Source organism: Varanus komodoensis, unplaced genomic scaffold, assembly GCF_004798865.1.
Source record: "Varanus komodoensis strain SLA01 unplaced genomic scaffold, ASM479886v1 scaffold23, whole genome shotgun sequence".
Classification (NCBI taxonomy): domain Eukaryota; kingdom Metazoa; phylum Chordata; class Lepidosauria; order Squamata; family Varanidae; genus Varanus; species Varanus komodoensis.
Genome location: NW_025335627.1, coordinates 4512472 through 4528506, shown reverse-complemented (window position 1 = coordinate 4528506; position 16035 = coordinate 4512472). Strand labels below are relative to the sequence as shown.

General features: G+C 42.1%; 1 protein-coding gene across 4 annotated transcripts in view; it reads left to right on the top strand.

Moving 5' to 3' along the window:
* Positions 1-2281: 2281 nt before the first annotated feature.
* Positions 2282-16035, top strand: part of ADARB1 (adenosine deaminase RNA specific B1) — an 88279-nt gene continuing 74525 nt past the window's right edge. For 3 of the 4 annotated variants that reach the window (XM_044431680.1, XM_044431682.1, XM_044431685.1), the window contains exon 1: positions 2282-2399. The gene's annotated coding sequence lies outside the window, so the exon portion shown is untranslated. The remainder of the gene's footprint in view (positions 2400-16035) is intronic. The other variant, XM_044431681.1, reaches the window with a different exon arrangement.

Genomic DNA, 16035 nt, shown 5'->3' with positions numbered 1-16035 from the left:
TAGTGTGTTTCAAGCATGCATAGGACCACATTTAATTTGGGTAGTCATGTCAATTCTTTTGTATGAATTCTATGGTTACTTTCCAAGGTGGCTGACATGCTAATAGGAACATGTAATAATTACATGACAGACATTTAAGAGTGCATTTTAGGAGTAAAATACAGGATTTCCCTGCTTGTAAGGATGAGTGGACAAAACATGTCATAAGGTTACCTTCAGGCAAGAACCTGAAAGGAATAGGGATGATTGGAACCTGCTAGCGCTGGAGATAGCTAGCAGAGATAGCTGGCTTGAACAATTTTTATAGAGTCTCTCTAATCAATGGGCTCTCTGGTAGGAAATTGGGATTCAATTCCAGGCTAATTGCAAATTAAACCAAACTTGTCTTATTAAATTCTTATAAGTAATGTACCAAATGTATCAAAAGAAAAATTTGAATGAGGGAATGTTAAAATGGAATTTACTGAATTCCTTGGTAAAGCTGTCCAGGTTGAAGGCATCATGATAACCTGTGGTACCAAATTCCATAACTAGGTACTTTGTTTTTTCTATCCTGAATCTTCTACCATCAGTTTCATGTAGTGACCCATGGTTCTATTTTTATATTTGAGAGACATGTTTTCCGATCTACTTCCTTCACACTATGTAACAGTGGCCCTGAGAAAGTGGGGACACAATTTCACTCAGCCTTAGAAAGAAAGGCCCTTTGAGAGCTTCAAAACAACATAAGGCTCCTATTCCAAGCTGGTTGGAGCCCTGATCAGAATATCTTCTTATGGAGTAAGAGATACATGGCATCATTTTGCTATGGATTTTCACTTCCACAATGTTCTCTTTTTTAAACAGAACCACCGGAGCTGTGGACAGTGTCCAATCTATTGGCATAAAATTAGTGTTTTTCCTCCTGAAGGGAAATATTATATAACTTTTTCAAGAGAAATGCAGCTTTTCAAAATAATAGCAAAAAGAATTTAAAAAGCTATTCTATGCACACACCAATGCACATATATAAACAAACAGCTGCATCTACCTAAATAGAATGTATTAAGATTGTTTAAGATTAAACAATTACCTGTTTTAACAGGTTTTTAAAGGTGCACCAGTTAGAATAAATTTTAACTAATTTATACTAAGAGGAATATTGGGTGTTTTGAATGAACATCTGACTTGCCACTTGATTTACTCATTTGATTTTTACGACCTTACATTGTCCTTTTTTATTATTGCATAACAGTAATTGACTTACCAAGTTAACAAAATTAATTTTAAGATGATGATCAGAAAAAAGTCAGAAAAAAGGTCATACCTGGTCAGAAAAAAGTCATACAAACCTACATTCCCATTCTATTCTAAAAGCTTGAACTGCAACTGCGAGGGCAGCGAGAGCTTTAACCTAAGCCACGCTGGTCTCATCCACTACTGGAACGTGCTCCCCACTTCTTCACAAATGCTCCTGCGCAGGAAGAGTTGGGCACCCTTGACCTAGTCTGCAGTGGTGCTGTTTATTTTACCATGTATCGCCGTGGTAAAAATATAGCGTATGTTCTACGTTTAACAGACCAGAGATAGCAAGCGCGGACCATCACTTCCTCCCCACCTCCCACTGATATTCAGACGTACAGTGACCATGGAGGTTCTGCATTGTCCTCTATGCTCATTTTGCTGCTTGGATATTCCAAAAGCCAAAAGAGCGGGCAAATTTCACGCGCCCAGAAAACGTAGAGGTAGCTTAGGACCCGGCTCCGTTTTTTCCACTGGTTCATTAGTGCAAGTGCTCAAGGACATCATTATAGACATCCGCACCAAGAAATCAATAAGGCGACGCTTTAACAGCTCCCGCGGCGCCACTTTCGTTAGCTTCTTTTCCCCTCACCGGCGGCCATGGCAGCGGAAGACCAGAGAGAAGGGAAGAGCGCCGCGGCAGCCCGCCATACTACAAGCCCTGCCTGGATTGGCAGCTCTGAACTTGGAATGAGAAACAGGAAGAGACCGTCGTGGACATAATCTTGCGCATGCGCGTGTGCTCGGAGTCCCTCTTCCTCGCCTCTACTTTTAGGGACTCCACCAGGCTACCCCTCCCCGCTTCTCTCACGGCAAGACCAATCAGCACAGGGAAGAGCGTGAAGCCGCCCGAGCACAGGCTTGTTTCGCGGGTCTCGCACTAGGCGGTCTTGTGAACGCAGTCAAGTGCGCGCGCGGCTGCTCGCTCCTCACACAGGGTTGGCCGACCCGCCGACCGACCAGCACCGATAGGAGTGGAGTCAGCGGGCCAAGCGAGTGTGGCTGGGCCAGCCGAACTCCTGCAGTGTCCGCCGGGGAAGCGGCCAGCGCAGCTCTTGCCAGCGCAGCTCTGAGCAGAGGGACGAGCGCGACTACATCGTCACCAGCCGCTCTACGAGGTAGGCGAGTCTCTGCACGCACCCCCGCCCAATTGCCTGGCTGGGTGCTTAATCCATTCCCTGGCGAGGCCTCCGTCCTTTCGCGATGTGTCCTACACGCCCCCTCCCCTTCCTTGTGCGCGTCGGAGGCATAAAGGAAGAGGAGCTGGGCTGCGGCGACAGGTGCCGGCAGAAAGAGAGAAGCTTCCTTTCGCTGCTGCTGCTGTCCAAGGTCTGTTATATGTGGCTCCCTCCGCTTCCATGCTGAGACGGGGAAAGGGAGAGGAGACGAGGAAAGGCTTTCCTGCTCTTGCCGGGTGCGTCCGCGCAGTGGTCTCCCTGCAGCTCCCTACGCAGTCAAAGGCGGCATCTACACTTGATAGCAGTCTGAGGTGGTGGAGTCTGGAGGTGGCACAGTGAATTGCATCGGTATCTGACTGTGGGGGTGCGTGAAGGAAATGCTATTTTTCATATTTAAAGAGTGATAAACTCTCTGCAAGTAGAAAAGCAGACAGCAAGAAGAAGTGTGTGCTGAGGATTCTGATTGGTGTGCTAAGAGGTTGTTCTTGGTTTTTACTAGGAAAATGTTAAAAATGGCATCCTCCTACCTGCAGTCTCAGAAGTGGTACAGTCCATGTCAGGATTCTACCAGCTCAGGCTGCTGCATGTTTAAATGAGGCCCATAGGCAAGCATAAGATAAATACAGAGGCAACACTGAAGCCATTTCTGTTTGCTTCAGATGGGAAAGGCCATCCAGAGTTATTAGCCATAGCCACCATTAACACAATTAGCCCAGGTGCTCCTAGTGTTCTGAGACCTACCTGGTTCTGCCTTTTTAGCACATCTTTGACATTTTACATTTAACCTATAAAATGGCAAGCACCTCTATTTCTTATGTTTAATACCTTTTGATTTCACAGCTAACATTTTTCCCTTTCTACAGCCCTATGTAAATGTACTTGCCAAGTGAGGATAACAATTAATGCATCTGATGTAAAAAGTAATAATAAATTTGTTAGCTTTTAAGGTGCTACAAGACTTTGTTGCTTTGATACAATATATTAAGAAATTGTTTTCCTCTTAAAACCTGGGATAGGCTTAAAAGGCAAATAAGTTCCTTTGGAGAATACTGGAACAAAACATGACAGTTGAACATTGACAACTGACCATTTATTTCATCTGACCATTTATTTCATCTTCTGTAACTGTTGTGATTTGATCAATTAATAATGAACTATAAATCTTTGTTATAACATACGTAACATGTAACATAACTTCACACACAACATACTTAAAAGTCATCTATATTTACCTATATAAATTCTCTTTTCCCAATTAAAATTTTAACCAAATCAAACTTGGTTTCACTGTTTAACTTCTTGATACCAGTGGGGCACGTTACAACTCTTTATTTGGTTACCATGACAGCAGCATGGTTGTGATATGGATTATACAAGACTAACAGTTGGTCAGATTAAACATATTGGTTCAGATGCAAAAAAGATCAAAACAAGATTATTCTGTGTTAAAAATACTTCAACTTTGTTTAAAATAGGATTAAAATGGAAACATGGGTTTAGCTGACTTCCAGGGTAATGGGTTTAAACATAAATTCTTAAATTACTTACTGTTAGATTTCAGCAAATGGAAGTACTTAATCTTTCCTTTGAGGGAAGAGTGATGCATGTACTGTCAGCTGCCTTGGCTTTCTAAAAACTTATTGGACACCTGCAGAATCTTTTACTGATGAGAAGCGTTTTTGCATAGGGGTGTTCTTAAAAGATTATGGAACAGTTGTGCCTGTTTCAGGATTAGTGCAAGTGAATACTGTTCTTGTAGAGTTTAAAATATTATGTTCCAGCAAAGGGAAAATATACATACAACTCTAGCTGAGATATGAAAAGAAACACACTCACACACGAGATATCCATACTAGCTATTTACAGGAAAGAAGACAAAATATACCATTTTACAAGCTTCAGCGTGATGGGTGACAGGGATTCATGGAATTAGCAAACATTTATTTTAACATTTTCTTGAGGAATTGTAGAACAACAGAAAAGCTTATGCATTTTAGTGTTTTATAAATTGTAAAGTAGGAGGTGGTGGGTCTCTCCCAAAGTAGAGACATTCAAAAGAAACTGGACAGTCATCTGAGTGGGATGGTATAACCTGGTGTCCTGCTGGAGCAGCGGTTTCGACTGGACTGCCTTCATGGCCCCTTCCAACTCTTAGATTCTATGAATCTAATAACTGAGAGGATACAGAATGTTATAGGTGTGCACTATGTGAAATTGATCTGAATGTCTATTTTATTCATTTCTCCATTTGAAGTACATAAATCCTATCTTTCCTTATGTAGTTCGAGGGAGCCTAAAGAATGAATAAAATACAAGAAAAGCCAAAACAATCAAACCTGTTCAGGCATAAGGAAGAATATACCCTTAACATCATAGGCGCAACATGTACCTATCTGTATGAAAATACAACAGCTGACAATCTGAAAATCTAAAATGGTTTTACCATAGTTTGAGATAACCTTCAATTTTTTATAGTGCAGAATGTGATAAAGTCACCGGTTTCTTACAACATGATAAACCATGGTGGTTTAATAAGTGGGGTGGCCTGTTTCATTGTCTGAAACCAGACTCATTAACAAACCATGCTGCTTGGTGCAAACAACACAGCAAGCCACTCCAGCTTTCATGTTTATGTATCATGTTGTATCAGGAACCCAGTCAGTGACAAGATTTGCAGTGTGATGTGAGCATCATCTAGGTGTGAAATATTTTGAAGCCTCACTGGCCAGAGGGAGGATCAAGGGATTAAATGAGAAATAAATTCTGAAAAAGCATACTTTTGTATTTAGGGTATCTTTCCTTCCAGTAAGCTTTGTTTCAGGTGAAACGCAAGTTAAAACATACTGTCATTAATAATTTATCTGCTACTTTCCATGGGTGAAATGCTTTGCATCATTTAAGACTTCTCTAATAGTGTTTTTCTGAAAAGTATAATTTTGATTCTCATGAGAACTAAGTGGTTTCCAGCTGAGTTAGAAACAAAGACTGAGAGGTAATTACTTACTTAAAGTCAACCAATGCATAGACTTGTCTCATTCGCTTCATACTGACTTTTTAATATAAACATAGAAATGTAGGAACATAAGAAAAAAAGCAAGTCAGAAGGGGCCTCCTAGACCTTCTACTCTAACCCCTGGCTCCAGCCGGCTCCACTCATGTAATCCCCAACATGTGGTTGTCCAATCTTTCCTTGAACACCCTCACTGATGGGGCCTCAACCACCAACTTTGGAAGCCCATTCCATATCCTTGGGGTCCTAACCGTCAGGAACCATTTCCTGACATCCAACCTGAAACCTCATTCCTTGAGCTTTGCCCTATTGGAATGCATCCTGCATTCCACTGCAGGGAAGGTCATGGCCCTCCTCCACACAACACCCCTCACATAAGTCACCAAAAGATCGCCCCGGAGTCTCCTCTTCTCCAGGCTGAAAAGACAGTGCCCTCAATCTCTCCTCATATGTCATCCCTCCCAACCCAGCTACCTTTCTTGTGACCCTGCACTGAACCGATTCTAACCTAGCTATGTCTCCTATGATGTGGAGCTCAGAACTGGATGCAGTACTCCAGTTGTGGGTGAACAGGAGTTGTGTAGAGCTGTATCAACACCTGCCTGGATCTGGCAGCTATAAATCCAAGGGTGGCATTTGCCTTCTCAACTGCTGCATCACACTGCTGACTCATGTTCAGCCTGCTGTGCATAAGTACCTCAAGATCCCTTGCACAAGTGCTGCTCTCCAGCCACTTGTCCCCCATACTGTACCTGTGACACCTATTCCTGTGTCCCAAGTGCAAGACTTTGCACTGATCCACATTGAATGTCATCGTGTTGTCTTTCTGGATCTGGATCACCTGCTCCTCAGTTATGCCCACCACCCCTACTCAGCAGAGCAGTTATCCATTCCTCCATGACATTGATTAAAAGGTTGAACAGGATTGGTCCCAAAACTAAGCCCTGGGAAACTCCACTTTTCCCTAGCTGCCATCCTGATTATTCCTCCTGGAGAGTCACCCTCTGCTTGTGATCCATCAACCATGCCCCAATCCATAGGACAGTGCATCAATCTATATCGTGCAGCCATTTGTCAAAGGCCTTGCAGAGATCCAGGTGAAGTACATCTACCGTATCTTCTCCGTCAAGCCACCTAGCAACCTTATCATAGAATTCCACAAGTTTTTTGTAGCAGGATCTGTTTTTCAGAATCCATGCTGTGTGGCTGCCAACCTCCCATTCCTATCTAGGGTTTCTAGTCTTCCCTATTATGAGCCTTTCCATCGTCTTTCCCAAAATGGACGTAAGGCTATCTGGCCTGTAATTCCCAATATACCCTCTGCTACCCTTTTTGAAGATTGGACCCACTGATCCCATCTTCCACTCCTCCAGAACTTCTCCTGTGCTCCACAAGACCTCAAAAATGAAGGTCAATGGATGAGAGAGTACCTCTGCCAATTCCCGAAGTACCCTTGAGTGTAACGCATCAGGGTCCAGCACCTTCCTAACATCCAGCGCCCTGGGGAGCTCCTTGACTTCTAGGGAGGTGACTCCAATATGTGCCCCCATAACCCCAACCTCATCCAGCCCCCCAGGTAGAACGCCCCCAACACTCTGGGAAGTACACAGAAGCAAAATAATTATCTAACATCTGTGCCTGTTCCCTTGCATCAGTTACCAGATCCCCTCCCTCCCTTTTAAGCAGTCCCACTACCTGTCTCCCCTTCCTCTTCCTACTTACATGAAGATAGAAGCCCTTTTTGTTGCTTTTGACTTTCTTCACAAGTCTCAGCTCATAATCTGCCTTAGCCTTGTGAAGAATCGTTCTGCATTGTGCCACCTCTTTCTGGTAAACCCTTTTGTCCTCTTGCCCAAGTTTCCATTTCCTTTGAAGGTCCCTCTTCCCACCTCTCTTTGCATCCACAGTGGCACCCTCCTGCACCTCCCTGCTGTCCTAATCACCAATACCACTAAGGCCTGAGCCTCCAAGACCTCCCTTTTTAGCACCATCCATCCCTCCTGAACTCCCTTGCCTTCCAGTGCTCTCTCTCAGGAGACTTTCCCCAGCCTGGCCTTCACTTGACTGAAGTTGGCCCTTGAGAATCCCAACTCCTACCACTCATCCCCACTTCCCTGATCAAAAAGCATAGGATGGAGTTGTCACTCACATCCAGAGCTCCCCGAATCTGCACATCACCCACCAGATCCTCCCTGAAGGTCTTAACTAGTTCTAGGATGTTCTCCCCACCCACTGTTGCCTCTCAGACCCTCTGGGTGAAAATCCCTCCCTCCATAGCTTTTAGGAAACAACGGGTCCTTGCTGCCACTGCCAAATGCGTTTCCCAACTAATATCAGGAAAGTTAAAGTCTTCCATTATGGCCGTGTCCCACCCCTGGGATGCCCTTCCAATCTGGTTATGTTCTTTTATATGTAAGTTTGATTAATGGATGTATGTCTTATACAGTGGATGTGTGGCTTAGTACTACATTTATGGAACCCACTTGGGTGTAAGGTCTGGGGTGTGGGTGGCAGGAAACTAAACAGAGGTACCAGGACCCAGATAATATAGTCAATAAACTTGATAGTTGAAGTCTAGTCACCAGTCAAATCTAAGTCATTACCCAGAGCAAGCCAACATCAAAACAAGTGCAAACAGGGAAACAAGCAAAACATAGTCCAGATAACAAAGCATAGTCAAAACAAGTCGGATGTCAGGAGCCAAGAGTATAGCATGAGGGCAGGGATACCTTTTGAAAAGAATTACAATCCAGGTGCATGATCAAGGTTCAAGAGCAGAAAGTGGAACAACAGCAGACAGCATCCAGATGCCACAAATGGCTTCGACACACTGGAAGCCAATGTTGCTGATGCAGCTTCTGGAGAGAAGGGACACTTCTTAAATAGCTCTTTCCCCAGGACTCCCAGGTGGCATTCATCAAAGTCCTGGCAACTGCAGCAAAGGTAAGGGGGAACCAGGGAAACAGAAGCACTACATAGTGTCGACCATTATTTCTGAACCATAGCTAGCAGTAATTCTGAGAGATGGCCAGTGTTCTCTGCTTCTGTAATTTGCATAGGTTATACAGTGGTACCTTGGCTCGCAAACACCTCAGTTCACGATCAAATCAAGTGGTGAACAGAAATTTCAGAAAAATTTTGCCACAGTTCACGAACTCCACATTGAGTGATGACCATGATCATGGCCATGTTACCACATGTTGATCACAATCATGCCTGTCTCCCCCCCTCCCCCTTTAGCACAATCACGCCCATCTTCCCTGCACAAGTGCGATCACGATCGCGGGTATCTCCCCCCCCCGAGCACGATCACTATCGTATGATTATCGTTTGGACTCTCCCTCCAAACAATGACCCCCCCCACCTAGGTTAGTGTGCTCTACTGTACTGTACTTTGTTACTTTGTTGTTCTTTGTTACTTTGTTTCATATTTTTGTGATAAATATTTACAGACTGGTATAAGCTTATTTACATTGAATCTTATGGGGAAATTTGACTTGGCTCATGACCAAAATGGGCTCACGACCACATTCATAGGAGAATAGATTAACCTTATTTACATTGAACCTTATGGGGGAATTTGACTTGGGTCGCGACCAATTCAGGTCGCAACCAGAGTCGTGGAACGGATTAAGTTCGTGAGCTGAGGTACCACTGTAGTATATTCCGGTTATGAGCCCTATCCAGTTTTGCCTAAGTAAGCAGTCCTATACATGTTTGTTCAGAAACAAGGCCTACTGTGGGTTTTACTTTCAGAAGTGTTCTTCAAACAGTTGGGGACCAACAGTGAGCTTCAACTTACTTTCAGGTGGCTTCAGCACTGTGGCTCCAGCCCATTCCCTCCTCACTGTTTGCTTTGCAGCTTTTTGATTGGACCAAAGCTGCAAGTATCAGTTCTCTGCACTCACAGTACATAGGCAAGTCTAAGATGTGGGAGTAAGTCAGAGAGCAAGGCTGTAGAATACAAAGGTGAAGGGGGAAAAGAGAAAGAAAGAGAGGGAAAGAGGAAACAGAGACAGGTCAGTTAAGTGTGGGGGAAGGAGGAGGAGGAGGAAGATAGGTGAAAAGGATAGATAGATTCAAGGATAAAGGAGAGGCACTGCAGGTCATTGTTGAGCCCTTTGACCCAGATATGCCACCTCTTCTACCTCAGAACAACCTGGCATTGTGTATGTGTCTGTATGTCTGGTGGTAGATGGGGAGAGAAAAGAAATGGATCTAAGTTAATGTCATAAGAGAAATTTCAGAGGAGGTAGATCAAACCAGTCAGTCCCAGAGGAGATCAACCCTGACTGTTCTTTAGAAGGCCAGATACTGAAGATGAAACTCAAATACTTTGGCCACCTAATGAGAAGGAAGGACTCACTGGAGAAGAGCCTAATGCTGGGAACAATTGCCGGCAAAAGAAGGAGGGGACGGCAGAGAACGAAGTGGCTGGATGGAGTCACTAAAGTAGGTGGACTCTGGGGGATGGTGGAGGACAGGGAAGGCCTGAAGGAACGTTGTCCATGAGGTCACGAAGGGTCGGACACGACTTCGTGACTAGCAACAACAAAACGAACAACAACAAGGAGAAAAGGAAAGGGAAGGCAGTGTCTCTCTTCTCTGAGTGAACAGTGTCAGAGCAAGTTTTGAAGGGAATAGAGAGATTAAAAAGTTAATATTTGAGGGCTAGAAACAATTAAGGTGATAATTACAAAATAGGGAATAAGCAATAAGCAAGGGAAACTGTTTAGGAAGAAGCAAAAGTGAAGCAACAAGCAGGAGGAATGAAAGTTTGCAGCTATAGGTGTGACAAGATAAGGGGAGAAAAAATGGCAGGAGATGAGTAAATATACAGTCGGCCTACCACATTCTTAGGGAACTGGAACTTTGTTTTTATGCTGAATTTGTATGTAATATAAGTTATTACTGTATATATCAGCAAATAAGATCACCAATAAAACAAAAAATTGGAGATTGTCTTACATGCCAATATATATGGTAATATGTGTGGAACAAGTGACCAGGAAGTATGTTTCTGAAAAATATAATAATAATGTGTAGAACTCTTGTACTAATACAAATAAATAAATAATGTTTCAGAAAATATATATTGGCATATAAGGTGATGTGTATAAGACAAGGCTGCAAAACTCCAAACAAATTCTCATTAAAAATTCATGAATAATCAAATCTATGAAAGTTAAACCCAGGAAAGTCAAGGTTTGACTGTACTTTGCAGTGTATGTGGTAGAAAGAAACAGTATAAAATTAGATGTGGTAGAAAAAACAGTATAAAATAGAAAGAAACAGTATAAAATTAAAAGTAATTTTCACGTAGAGCCTTGAGCCCCAAATTCTGCTTGAAATGGGAAAATCGAGTCATAATACCTCCAAGCTCACTATGAGGAAAACTGAATTATGGGACTACCTGCCACAGGGATATCACTAAGACAAACAATTTAGAAGTTTCCAAAAAGGGAGTAGGCTACAACAATTATATCAGCCCACAGCATTTGTTGCTAACAGAATGGTCCAAATGGTCCATTTATATCTAAGACTATGTCTATATTGCTGTACATCAAATGCACTCCGGAACAATGCTGCTTCACAATTTAGCATTGCTCTCTACTGGCCCTTAGTTGGCCGGGAGGAATGCTGATATGCCACACTGTTGGTTGAAGTCTCAGTATTGCTTTTTTTAGTAAAAACAAGGCTGCTGTTACAAACCCTCTGCAGCTTCATTCCACATGATAAATCACCATGAAAAAATTCAGTTTCTCTCAGTGCCTCTCCCCCATCCAAAAATGTTCTCAGAAAAACAGTCTGCCTTGTGGAAGACAAACGGCTCTGCAGAAATTTGTGAGGCATTTTCAGGTCCATATTTGATCCTCAGTCCCATTTAGTATAAAACACAACAAATTACTAACTGAAGTTTTAGAATCATCTTTAACAGGAATTATGTTCATAGCACACAGCACATTGTACTAATCCAAAGCGATTCCTCATTCTGGTAGTTTAGTCCTTTAACTTATAGAGACATCATTGATTTTGAGATGACACCTTGCTAGTTCCACTCATCCTGGAAGACATTATTGTGGATGTACTAAAACACTGTTTTGAAGGGTTAATTGATTTAAATTCCTGAATATTACCCTTTAATAGAAGTTGAACATTGTCAAATACATAAATCAATTTTTGATGATAATATCAGCTTTTCCATTTGTACTACTTTGCTTTATTGTGCTCTCAAAATGGTTATTGCATAACTAAAATATATTGTGATCATGTCTAATTGAATATAGCATATCTATTGTAGATGTAAAGCACATCACTATAATTGTGTAGAGATGTGCATTGTTATTCTAGGACATTTCCTATGTTGGCACAGCTCTGCTGAGTGGTTGAAATATGGACATTACTTGGATGGGACAGAGAGGCACAGGCATACATGAAATACTGTATCGCTATAGCTTCCAAACATGCCTGCAATGGTGGTGGGAATTTGTGGCATCCCAGAAGTGATGAAAGGAAAATGCTTCTTATTAGACACAGTGGAGAGGAACAAACAAAGAAGTATCACTGCTTCCCCAACTTCCTGCCCTACTCATGTTGCAATAATAGAATATAGGATATGGTTGTACATTCTGTCCTCAGTCATAGCATACCAACATATGACCATGAGATTCAGAGGCTGAGTTTGGGCCAGTTATTGGCTCTCAGCCAGAACTGCCTCACAAGCTTATGAGTCTACAATGGAGAGCAGGAACTTCATGTATGCTACTTTGGACTCCTTGTAGGAAAGGCACCACCATCCTTATTAATTCACATACTGTCTAAGTATTGTTTCCTGCCTGGAGTCCATGCCATATGATATGATATTCAGACAGTATTTCTTTCAGTATATTGATTTCTAAACAAGCTTGGAGGCACCTCCAAACAAAGCATTGAACTTCATATACTCCCCTACCTTTTTTAGTCTACCAGCAGTTTTCAGACTTTGAAAAGTTCATGTGAATCTGGTGTATCTGGTGACAGTCCTGCTGAAAATCTATTAGGTGTTCCTTTTTCAGATCTTAAGAAAACTGAAGGATTGGTGGTGAGTTCAATTTTTTAATATTCTGGAGACAACAATTATTGTTGTTCAGTAATGGATGTGACCAGCTGTGACAAAATGAGGAAGAATATCACATTTGAAAGTGTAACGTCCGTTTATCGGTTGTTTCTGTTCTAATACATTTCCTTATCAGCTCTAATATCTGCATGTACAGGTAATCCCTGGGTAACAAATGAGTTGCATTCTTGAGAAAACAGAAATTTGTTAGCAACTTGTATGCAAGTTGGACCACGTATAGTAAGCCTTCCACATTCACAGGGATTAGGGGTGCACGACCCCTGTGAAAGTGGAAGAACCACAAATATCTCTAGCCCCCTCTCCCCATCCAAACTCACTCAAGGAAATGCTGGAGAACTTCCCCTCTCCAAATGGGCAGGGCAGGATGGCACCCTTTCATTTCCTTTCTCTTGATGGTGATGCTTGGGAAGCCTTCTCTCCCCTTCTGTTTCTTCACTGTCTGTGATTATGATTTCCTGCAATAATTTTTTAAAATGTATGGCAGTTTGTTTGTAAGTATGGGTTCTTTGTAATTTGGGGACTGCTCATTCATTACAGCTTCTTGACTTCAGAAGATAAACAAGTATTATTTGTTTATTGATATTGTCCAATGTGGTGTACAAGTCTGCTATATCTTTCAGTGACAGATATTTTTCAGAGGCTGGATCTCTGAGTGATAAGCATTAATGATTTGGCAGAAATGTCTTCATATTTGAAAAGCAAGAAGAAAATCTGCAAGGAGGTGAATCTGTTTTTCTTGTTTCAAGGAACAGAACAGGATTTCATGCATAAATATATTCTATTAATTTATGTAGCCCAAATTCATCCCCGATATGATCTATGTATCCCAAGAAATTCATCGGGATATAAAAGGAATCAAGATGCAATATAACATCCTCAATTTAATACTATCTAATTGGGATGGCCTGGTGGACAAAATAACAACCATGGGAACTCTCGGGAAAGTGACTATGTGATACTGAAATTCTCAGTTATGGAGGAGACAAAGGGTAACTGGAGCCAAACAAGCATCCTGGACTTCAAGAAAGCCAACTTTACCGAACTCAAAATGAAAAATGATAAGAAAAGTGCCATGGCAACACACCCTTAAAGGGAAAGATGTCCAAGGGGGATGGGAAGATTCTCCAAGCACAACTACAAACAATTCCACCAAGAAAAATGTGTAGAAGACAGCAGAGGGAGCTCACATGGCTCCGCAAATGGTTAGATGACAGCCTGAAAGAGGGAAAAAAAAACATGTACAGGAAGTGGAAGGGGGGCCAGACCACGAAAGTCGAATATAAACAAACAGCAAGGAATTGCAGGAATTGCATCAGGAAGGCTAAAGCAGGTAATGGACTAAGAACAGCAAGGGATACTAAGCACAACAAGAAAGTCTTCTTCAGATAAATCCAGAACAAAAGACATGAGAAAGAGAAGGGTGTCCAGCTACTTAAAGTGGATGGCAAAGTGATAACAGAGGACAAAGAAAAGGCAGAGGCGCTGAATTCCTACTTCGCCTCAGTCTTCTCCCACAAGGAAGCTGGAAGTGAGAGATGGCAGCCCAAGATTGACAGACAAATGGTCAAGGAATACCTAGGTGGAATAAACACTTTCAAATCCCCAGGGCCTGATGAACTCCATCCCAGAGTCATAAAAGAGCTAGCGGAGGAACTCTCAGAACCACTGGCTATTATCTTTGATAAATCTTGGAAAACAGAAGTGCCTGATGACTGGAGAAGGGCTAATGTTGTCCCTATCTTCCAAAAGGCGTAAAAAGATGAAACTGGATACTATAGACAAGTTAGTCTAATGACAATTCCTGGAAAAATTCTGCACCAAATTATTAAAAAATACATTTGCAAGCATCTTGAAAAAAATGCAGCGATTAACAGGAGCCAGCATGGATTTATCAGAAATAAATCCTGTCAGACTAATTTAATCCCATTTTTTGATTGGGTAACCTCACAAATGGACAATGAGAATATGGATATAATCTAGCTAGACTTTAGCAAAGCTTTTGACATAGTGTCACAGGACATCCTGATAAGCAAATTAGCGAAAACTGGACTAGATGGAAAAACTATTAGGTGGATCCAAACTGGCTGCTAAATTGGACACAAAGAGTGCTCATCAATGGCACTTTCTCAAATTGAATGGAGGTAACTAGGGGTGCCACAGGGTTCAGTCCTGGGCTCAGTGCTCTTCAACTTCTTTATTAATGATTTAGCTGAGGAAGTACAAGGAAAGATAATCAGATCTGCAGATGATACAAAACTGGGTGGAATAGCACACACCCTAGAAGACAGAATGAATATCCAGGGTGACCTTGATAAACTTCAACACTGGGCTGAAAGCAGCAGAATGCGATTCAGTAAGGACAAGTGCCAAGTCCTCTACCTAGGAAAAAGAAACCAAATTTATTCTATTTTTATTTATTTATTTATTTATTTATATCCTGCCTTTTTCCTACAAAGGGCTTAAGGCAGCTTACATCATTCTCCTCCTCCATCGTATCCCCACAACAACAACCCTGTGAGGTAGGTTGGGCTGAGAGTCTGTGACTGGCCCAAAGTCACCCAGTTGGCTCCATGGCTGAGCGGGGACTAGAACCCAGATCGTCTGAATCCTAGTCCCATGCTCTTAACCAGTACACCACACTGCCTCTCAAATGCATTGATACAAGCTGGGGAATACGTGACTCAACAGAACTGAAAAAGAAAAAGATCTTGGAGCAATTGTGGACAATAGGCTAAACATGAAGCAACAGTGCAATGCAGCTTCCAAAAGGGCAAATAATATTTTGGGATGTATTAACAGAAGATTTACTTCCAAATCATGAGAAGTAGTAGTTCCTCTATACTCCTCACTCATCAGACCTCACCTGGAATGCTTTGTCCAGCTTTGGGCACCAAGATTTAAGAAAGATGGAGGTAAATTAGAAAGGGTCCAGCAGAGGGCAACAAAGATGATCCAGGATCTGGAAATACTGCCCTTTGAGGAGAAACTGGGCATGTTCAGCCTTGAGAAGAGAAGGCTGAGGGGGGACATGATATCTCTCTATAAGTAACTCAAAGACTTTCACACAGAGGAAGGTCAAGATCTCTTCTTGCTGATGCTAGAGTATAGGACACAGAATAATCAATTTAAGTTGCGACAACCCAGATGCAGGCTGGACATCAGGAAAAGCTTCCTCACTGTCAGCACGATAAAATATCCATTTGTCATTAAATTCTTCTTACTGTCTTCTAGTTACATAATTAGTAAGCTTTGCCATCACTGCATATCCTGCTAATCGATTTCTCCTTTCTGCAGTGATTTCCATTTTGAAACTATTGTGATTCTCGCTGCTGTAGTCATATACTTAAATAACTCTGACATATATTTTAAAAGGGTCTCTGGCACAATGTTCAAAAGCATGTTCTTGGGACTCATAGGAAATTTAATTTTAAAGATTTTCTGTATTTCCG